Source organism: Macaca thibetana, chromosome 5 (genome assembly GCF_024542745.1).
Source record: "Macaca thibetana thibetana isolate TM-01 chromosome 5, ASM2454274v1, whole genome shotgun sequence".
In the NCBI taxonomy this organism is placed as follows: domain Eukaryota; kingdom Metazoa; phylum Chordata; class Mammalia; order Primates; family Cercopithecidae; genus Macaca; species Macaca thibetana.
The window spans coordinates 55715357-55724896 of NC_065582.1; the positions used below are offsets into that span (position 1 = coordinate 55715357).

General features: G+C 33.0%; 1 non-coding gene across 1 annotated transcript; it reads left to right on the forward strand.

Annotated features, from left to right (window-relative positions):
* Nucleotides 1-3411: 3411 nt before the first annotated feature.
* Nucleotides 3412-3528, forward strand: LOC126955928 (U5 spliceosomal RNA). The gene has a single exon (XR_007726190.1). It is a non-coding gene; the product is annotated as a U5 spliceosomal RNA (small nuclear RNA).
* Nucleotides 3529-9540: the final 6012 nt, after the last annotated feature.

A 9540-nucleotide genomic window follows, 5' to 3' on the forward strand; every position in this document is an offset into this window, starting at 1 on the left:
TTCCACTCATATGACTTAAGGGGAGACTGTCTCATTTGAGCTCACAACGATATTCTGGCAAAAATCTGATTGTTCAGCAAGTATCAGAGATTGCCTTAAGATACAGAGTTTAACAAGAATATATTCCAATTGCTGTCATTAAAATCAAATTCTTAACATTGGACATTGAAGGAAGACATAGAAGTAACTCTGGAAGTCAGGAAACAACAAAGTAACTATAGGCATAACCTTCTTGCAAAATGTGGGGAAGTATTGAAAACTGTGCTATCAAAAAAGACTCTAATATATTTCAGCAAAAATATGTGGCTCAATCTGAATTGAAAAATTAATTCTAGGATTTGTTAGATATGTTAATTGGTTCAAATCAAAATTAACATATGAAAAGGAAAGAAAGACACTGAAAATAGACTGTGAATTAAAGCAGCAAAAGAGGTAATAGAAATAAACCTTACATGTGACAGCCTGTCACCTCAATAAAATAAGTTTGTGTGGCAAAAAGGCAGTCATTGCAAAAAACTATGACACTGATATCCAAGAGCAGCCTCAATGTTGGTCACATAGACACTTTCTTTACAAACATTCATGCCATTAATCTTCTTTCAAAAATCGCTGAGGTATAAACATCAGCTAGACTTGCATTAGCAAAGAATGCAAAAATGAATGTGCCAAACTCTTTCTTGCTGCTTCTATTTATACACATTATAATAAGTAGTGCCATATGAGAAAGGCCAGATGTACTGAATGCTTGCTTTTACCTGCCATATATGTAGAGCTTACAATATGTCTTAAAACATTTAGAAACTCATTTTTCTATATGTATTTTGTCTTGTGTTTGCTTTGTAAAGTCTTTCCTAGAATGGGAACAAAATGAGATTTACATTAGAGTAATCTTGTTTATTTATATATTATCATATAAGTCATTTATTACTCATGTAAACATATATTCATACCTATAGACCAAGATAGAGAGCTAATTTTTCTATATACAATTTAGAAAATCATAGCATGTCATAGAAAATACAATAAATACATGTTAATATAGTAAAGTTAGAGAAACATCCGTATATTCAAAGCAGTATGCAAAAGGCTAAAGAAGAATATAAATCCCTGCAATGAGGCACATCATCTAGGAGTCCAAACAGAAGTAATAAAATGAAATCTTGGTGCTCTTGTTGGGGTGTAAGGAAAACATTATGGAGACAGGTAGGAGGAACTCTGACTTAATAAATGGCAAAACACTTTGTAGAATTTGTTAGGAGAGAAGAGGCAAGTACAATCCATTTAAAGGAAATAGTACATGGAATGGATCACTACATGTGCAGGGCACTCAAGTAGTTTCTTCTGGCAATGGTAGAGTTTGCTTAGGTAAGAATAGTAAGGTGATTCTGGACAGGTTTGCTGGACTCGATCACAAAGAGTTTTAAGTTTCCTGGAAAGTCTGAAAGATCAAAATAAGGTAAGACAAAGGTGAAAAGTGCACATCAAACTCTGACCTTAATAGCAGTGGTAAAGATTAAATGATGTAGTGCTAGAAAGTGTCAGAGAAACCATAGGGTATTAGTGTACATAGGGTATTATAAACATAGGGTATTAAACAACACTAACATCAAACAACATTTGAAGGGGATTGTTAATAAGTCAGTGGTAAGGGGATGAGATAAACAGAAATGTGTGGAGAAGGTATTTAGAATTTAATACTCACAGGTTTGCAGTAAGTTATATTTTGGAATCAAGAGACAGAAAGGCACTCTTAGACTGATAAAGGTCCTGACTCGAGTGCCTAAAGGATGATGGAATGATGGTAAGAAACACTGAATTTGAAATACTTTTAAAGGAATTAAAAAGAGCTTAGACTTTGGACACATTAATATTGAAATTGTTATGGGACATATGTGGTTGTGTCAGGTATTCAGTCAGTAATTTCTGAAATTTGAGGAATAGATTTGGCTATCATGTACAGATACTGAAGTTGTTGCTATGTAAAAACAGGAAAGACCTTGTCATAGAAAACTGAAGATTCAGAACTATAACTTACGGAAATCTTTAGTGATTATAAAGCTAAATTTAGAGACTATGTAATGATTATAAAACTACATTTAGAGACTATGTAAAGATAGAGCATATAATGTCTATTATATAGATATCTCACGCAGTGAAATGACATTTAAACAGGGAGAGAGAAAAGAAAGATATAGAAGAAGGTTATATATAAGGTTAAGAAAGATATAGAAGTAGTTACAGAACTACTGAAATATTTTAGATTTGGCCCAACCTTACATAACACAGCTGATGACTAAATTAACATTTTATTTCTATTATGTGACCTTTTCTTAAAATACCCCTATCTAAATCTGGTATTTTGTTTCTACTTCTCACTTTTTAAAGAACTTTTACACGGCAACAGACTCACAAAATCATTGATCAACTGTGGTAAGGATTGTAAGGTGAAAGCCCTAGAAGTTATGAGTAGAAATGCTTAGCAGGACACTTGGCCTAAATCATTGAGAATGATTAGAATGTAAGTCTCTTAAGTCAAAAAGTTTGTTATCCTCTTTTATAAATTTTTGCTGTTATTTTCTTTGGCCTTTATTTGTTATCCGAAATTCCGTACCTGGGACATAGTATGCACTCAATAACAACCTGTGTTGGATTCTGCAAACTACCAATATTACATTCACTTTACTTTGTACATCATATTGTAATATACACAGAGATTATATATACTGTACTATATGATTGTTAGTTATATCCATTGAAATTGAATACACGTTATTACCTCTAATGTATTAAGCCAAACCATGTACAGATAAAGAGATTGGCCATGGTTACTTGACCATTGTTATCCTGATATTGATATTTATACATCCTAACAATATTCCTTAATATAATGGCCATCATGGACAGTACACTGTACTGTTTTTCTTCCTTTACAATAACAAATACTTATTAGAATATACAAAAGAAGCAAAGATACTACTTGTAATATAATAAAGTGGTATAAAATATCAAATGATGTTTTACAGGACATAATAAAAATGAGATTTTAAAAAGTTTTGTGAAATTTTAAAAAGCTCACACATAACTTATGAGATCTTTAAAAGTTGTATTAAATATATGAAAAAAGACTACGTATAAATTGATAAATTTGATATATTTGTGAATGAGAGAAGTCCATATAATGATCAATGCTTTATAATTTGGTTTATTAATTCAAAGGAACCCTAATGAAAATTCCAATAGGGAGGTGTCTATGTGTCTACCTGAGTCTGTGATGTATGAAAATCTAATTTTAAAATTCATATGAAAGAGTAAAGAAAAAACTGTCAACATAAATTAAAAGAATTCTATTGAAAAAATTTCTGTAAGACATAGATAGAAAGCAGTTTATACATTATAATATTGTCAGCGAATATACTCTAGTTTCTCTACAGATCGTATAAATCTTTCGCCTTTTACTAAAGATTTTCGTGGAGAGGAACAGTGATGAGTCTTTAGAAAATTTTTTGAGGCCTCGTGTTTCGCGAGGCTAAATTGTGAGTGTTGAAAATTAGGTTATTAGGCCGGGCGCGGTGGCTCAAGCCTGTAATCCCAGCACTTTGGGAGGCCAAGACGGGCGAATCACGAGGTCAGAAGATTGAGATCATTCTGGCTAACACGGTGAAACCCCGTCTCTACTAAAAAATACAAAAAACTAACCGGGCGAGGTGGCGGGCGCCTGTAGTCCCAGCTACTCGGGAGGCTGAGGCAGGAGAATGGCGTGAACCTGGGTGGTGGAGCTTGCAGTGAGCCGAGATCTGGCCACTGCACTCCAGCCTGGGTGACAGAGCAAGACTCCGTCTCAAAAAAAAAAAAAAAAAAAAAAAAAACAAAAACATATTGTCAGTGATTAAAAAATAGCAAAGAAATAGATAAGAAAGTCAAGAACTGGTCCGACATATATGGAAATAGACATGTTGATAAAAGTGGCATTACACTGAAGAAATTCATTACCTATAAAAGAAATAAAATATAGATACGTTCCTTACACTGTATATAAATGTACATCCTGTATGGATTATTGATATAAATGTAAAAGCTAAAACTCTAAAATGTAAACAAAGTACCACATTTCATATGTGTGATTCTATTCCTCATGAACAAGTATTCATGCTGGCATGGGTGATAGTTATGAGTAGACTCAGAAACATGGACTTCTACTGACCAAGACCAATTTGGCTACATTCTTTTCTGAGTGGCCCATCTGCCAACATTAGATAGCAACTTTGTAATGCAAAAGAAAGTACAAATTTGTCAAACAAGAGGAATTCCTTTATATACCCAAACTTACATGTCTATGTAGTTGGTAGGCATGGCTGTCACAGTTTGAAATTCACACACACACAGAAAATCAAAGAAACAAAAAAGCTTGAAGTCAAGGGAAGACAATGAGAAATTATAGTAATCCCAGGCATTGAGATGCTCTGATATAAATTTGTACATCGGTACAACCTCTACAGAGAGATTTTTCCCAAAATCTACATGAATTCTGAACATACTTACCCTTAGACCCAGAAGAAATATTGTTGATTTATACTTTACTGATAAACTTGTACACATGTAAAATAACTTTTATCTGAGATTATTATTTGCAAGATTATCTGAAATATCATAGATAGGAATTAATCTAATTTACCCATCAAGAGAGACATTATTAAATAAATATGGTAAAATCAAACAATGGTATACTATGTACCTTTATAGAAGTCAGTCTTTTGTGTTATGAAGTGGAAATTTAAGATAAATTCTAAAGTGAAAAATAAGTACTGCATGAACGAAGCTTAATGTGTATTTGGGTAAAAATGTAAATAACCCATATTCACTTACATGTACAACAAATCATTTTAATAGAATTTTCAAGGGGCTAATTATATTGACTTTCCTCTCAAGAAAGAAAATGGGAGGTTAAAAGTAAATAGCCATAATGGAGTCTTAAACTTTTAGAATATTTTAAATATTGCCCTCTATCAAAATATTATCTAATAACATAGTAAGTTAACTAAAAATTGTTCATGGAGGTAGAGAAGAGATGGGAGGCAATAAAGACGGTATTTAAAAATAAAATGGAAAGTATACGCTCTATGACCCAGGTATCCCTTAATACCCTTGAGAATACTGGTCAGAGAGGAAGACAAGTTGTGAAGAATGCATATTATGGAATGGTCTTCTGCATTTAGAGAAGAAAAAAAAATACTGGATCTACATTCAGCAAATTGGTCTTTAAAACATGCTATGAAGAAAAGAAAGAAAATTGCATCTAAAGCATAATGGCATTTTCATAAATTCAAAATTTATGCATAAAAAGCAACATTAAATATCCTACAAGGATATATATTAATACTTATCAAAGAATAGATACCAAATACTTTAGCTATCTAAGAAGAAAGGGTAGTATTAGTGATGTTTTGGTGCAAAAATAATTACCCCAACATGGGCCAGGAGCGGTGGCTCACGCCTGTAATCCCAGCGCTTTGGGAGGCGGAGGCGGGCGGATCACGAGGTCAGGAGACGGAGACTATCCTGGCTAACATGGTGAAAACCCGTCTCTACTAAAAAAAAAAAAAAAAAAAAAAAAAAAAAAAAAAAAAAAAAAAAATCAGCTGGGCTAATTAGCTACTCGGGAGGTTGAGGCAGGAGAATGGCATGAACCCGGGAGGCGGACCTTGCAGTGAGCCGAGATCCCGCCACTATACTCGAGCCTGAGCGACAGAGTGAGACTGTCTTAAATAAATAAATAAATACATAACCTCAACACCATATCTATTATTTCAAATAGTTTCTGAGGGTAAGACATCTAGAAATGGCTTTGCTGAGTGGTTCTGATTTAGGCTTTTTCTTGAGGCTGTAGTCAAAATGTAGGCTGGTGCTAAAGGCATCTAAAAACTTAACCGGGATTGGAAGACCAACTTTCCGGAACAGTTTGGATAACATAAGGCTGTTGGCTGGTGACCGCAGTTCCTTGCCTTATGGGCTTGCCCACTGAGCTAGTTGAATGTCTTCACAAATTGGATGCCTCCAGTGTAAGTAAACTCAGAAAGGGAAAATTTAACACACACCTAAATAAAACAATAATTTATTTACTCTGATTATAATTTCTTTTGCTGTTCAGAAGCTCTTTAGTTGAATTAGATCACATTTGTCAATTTTGGCTTTTGTTGCAATTGCTTTTGGTGTTTCAGTCATGAAGTCTTTGCCTATGTCTATGTACTGAATGGTATTGCCTAGGTTTTCTTCTAGGGTTTTTATGGTTTTAGGTTTTACATTTAAGTATTTAATACATCTTGAATTAAGTTTTGCACAAGGTATAAGGAAGGCGTCCAGTTTCTGTTTGCTGCATATGGCTAGCCAGTTTTCCCAGCACCATATATTAAATAGTAAATCCTTTCCCCATTGCTTAAACAGGCAACGGACAGAAGGGGAGACAATTTTTGCAATCAATCCATCTAAGAAAGGTCTAATACCCAGAATCTACAAGGAACTTAAACAAATTTACAAGAAAAAAACAACAATGCCATTAAATGTAGGTGAAGGATATGAACAGACACTTCTCAAAAGGAGGCATTTATACGGCCAACAAACATACGAAAAAAAGCTTATCATCTTTTGTCATTAGCGAAATGCAAACGAAAACCACAATGAAATACCACCTCACACCAGTTAGAATGGCAATCACTAAAACGTCAGGAAACAACAGATGCTGGAGAGGATGTGGAGAAACAGGAACACTTTTACACTGTTGGCGGCAGTGTAAATTAGTTCAACCATTGTGGAAGACAGTGTAGTGATTTCTCAAGGATCTAGAATCAGAAATACCATTTGACCCAGCAATCTCACTGCTGGGTATATACCCAAAGATTATAGATCATTCTACTATAAAGACACATGAATACGTACGTTTACTGCAACACTATTTACAATAGCAAAGACTTGGAACCAAACCAAATGCACATCAATGATAGACTGGATAAAGAAAATGAGGCACATATACACCATGAAATACTATGCAGCCATATAAAATAATGAGTTTATGCCCTATGCAGGGACATGGATGAAGCTGGCAACCATCATTCTCAGCAAACTAACACAGGAACAGAAAACCCAACACTGCATGTTCTCACTCATAAGTGGGAGTTGAAGAATGAAAACACGTGGACAGAGGAAGGGCAACATCACACACTGGGGCCTGTCAGCGGGTTGGGGGTAAGGTGAAGGAGGGCATTAGGACAAATACCTAATGCATGCGGGGCTTAAAACCTAGAGGACACTGTGGTTGATGGGTGCAGCAAACCACCATGGCACATGTATACTTGTGTAACAAATCTGTACATTCTGCACATGTATCCTAGAACTTAAAGTATAATAATAGAAAATAATAATAATAATCTTGTATTTCCTGATATGAGAGTGGCACAAAAATGATATGATTAGCTTGATTTTATGTGCCTAAATACAAAGAAAAGCAGAAATAAACATGTGTCATTCATACATAGTCACTCAGCTATTTATGCATTCTCTTGATAAGCATATTTCCAACATCTTTGCATTACACATGATGATGCAGTGAAAATCTTTGTATAGATTTCAGTATGTACTTGTGATTGATATACACTTATAAATGGAAATGTCACCTTTGTAGGCACAACTCCCTTTACACTTGGTGATAAATTTCTTCCCAAAGTGGACATAGTAATACACAGTCCCACCAGCAATAAGGACAGTTGCCATATATATTATCCTTACTGAACTTGATTTTTTTGGCAAATCTGATAGGAAATGATATAATGTTTTAAATTAGGTGTTTCCCAATTACTAATGTTTTTGAACCCCTTCTTATAATCAATTTTATGTTAGTATTTCCGCTTCTGTGAATCATCTTTTCAAGGTCTTCTTCATTTGTTTACTTGGGCTATTTATTCTTTGGGAATTATTTTAATAATCTGATTAGGAATCTTTGACATTGTACTGCCTTGCAAATATTGTCTCCAAATCTGTGGCGTGTCTTTTTTTAGGTACCTGTTGATGGACCAAAATGATACTTTGATTTATACTGCTTTTTCTTAATAGATTATGCTTTTTGAATTTTGCTTAAGGAATCCTTCCCAACCTGAGATTATAAATATTCTTCTCTATACTTTTAATGAAATTTTCAAGAATGTATTTTCAGTTCAAGTCTTTAATATGTCTGAAATTTATTTAAGTATATTGTTATAATAGGATAGAGTTGCATTTTACTTTTTACAGTGGTAACAAATTGTCCTACAATTATTTTTGTATCATTGAATGAATTTACTTTTTCTACTGATTTTTAAATGTATTCTCTTACATACTAAGTTTAAATGTACACATGCCCCATTCCTGGTCCTCTACATTCTTTTGGTATATTTGTTTATAAAACTGCACCAGTAGCAAACTGTCCAAATTGCTGACCTTACAATAATTCTTTATATTTTGTTTAACTTGCCACTTTAATATCTTTATATATTTCTGACAAGTTTAGTTATTTATTTTTATACCAACTTGGTAAGTTTCACTTAATATTTTTGCTTTTAATTGGAATTTTTCTGAGTTATAGATAACCTATCAGAGGATTAAAAACTACAAACTAGAAAGGATTCTCATCTAGGTAACAGGTATACTTCTGTGTGTTTAGATATTTTATAGCTTTAGTAATTTTCTCTATAAATGTCTTAAATATCTTTTATTAAGTTTATTACCAGGTAACTTACAATTCTTGCTGTTATTGCAGAACATAATTTTTTATTATTACATTTTATAAGTTGTTGTGTCTGGTATATAGAAATGATATTGATTTCTGGATCTTGATCTTATATCTGGCAATCTCGCTGAAATTTCTAATTAATTTTTATTGTTTCTAGACTTCATTAGATTATATATGTTGGCAACTGTATCATCCTTAAATGACTAACTTTACAATTGTTATATTTAATTTATTTTATTGGTTTCTTATATTATCTAAGCCAATAATGTTTTCAATAATATAGGTGACACTGGACCTACATTTCTTGTTCCTAACTTTAATATATTTCTCAAGTTTTCCTTCAGAATGATGTGTGTTCTAAACTCCAGATAAAGCAGTTCTCTTCTAGTTTACTAAGTGTGTCTTTCTTGGTTACATGGGTTTTAAACATGAATGAGTGTTGATACATATAATTTTTCTGAACCCATTTAAGTGATTATATTGATTTTTAATAATCTAATGTTATATAGACATTTTTTCTGATGACAAACTACCTCTATATTTCCTAGAAAAATTCTGTATTTTGTTTTATATAATTTATTTAGGTGGTATTTATGTATACTTTTGTAAATAAGATTGATATATGTTTGTCTTAGCTCTATAAAGCACATTGTGTTAGTACTCATTTCGGTATCAGTGCTGTACTAGTCTCATAAAAATGAACTAGGTGTGGGCTCCTCCTCTGGTTTCTAAAAATTCTGAAATAGGATAATAGTTTTATGTTTCATTAAGTTTTGGTAAAACAT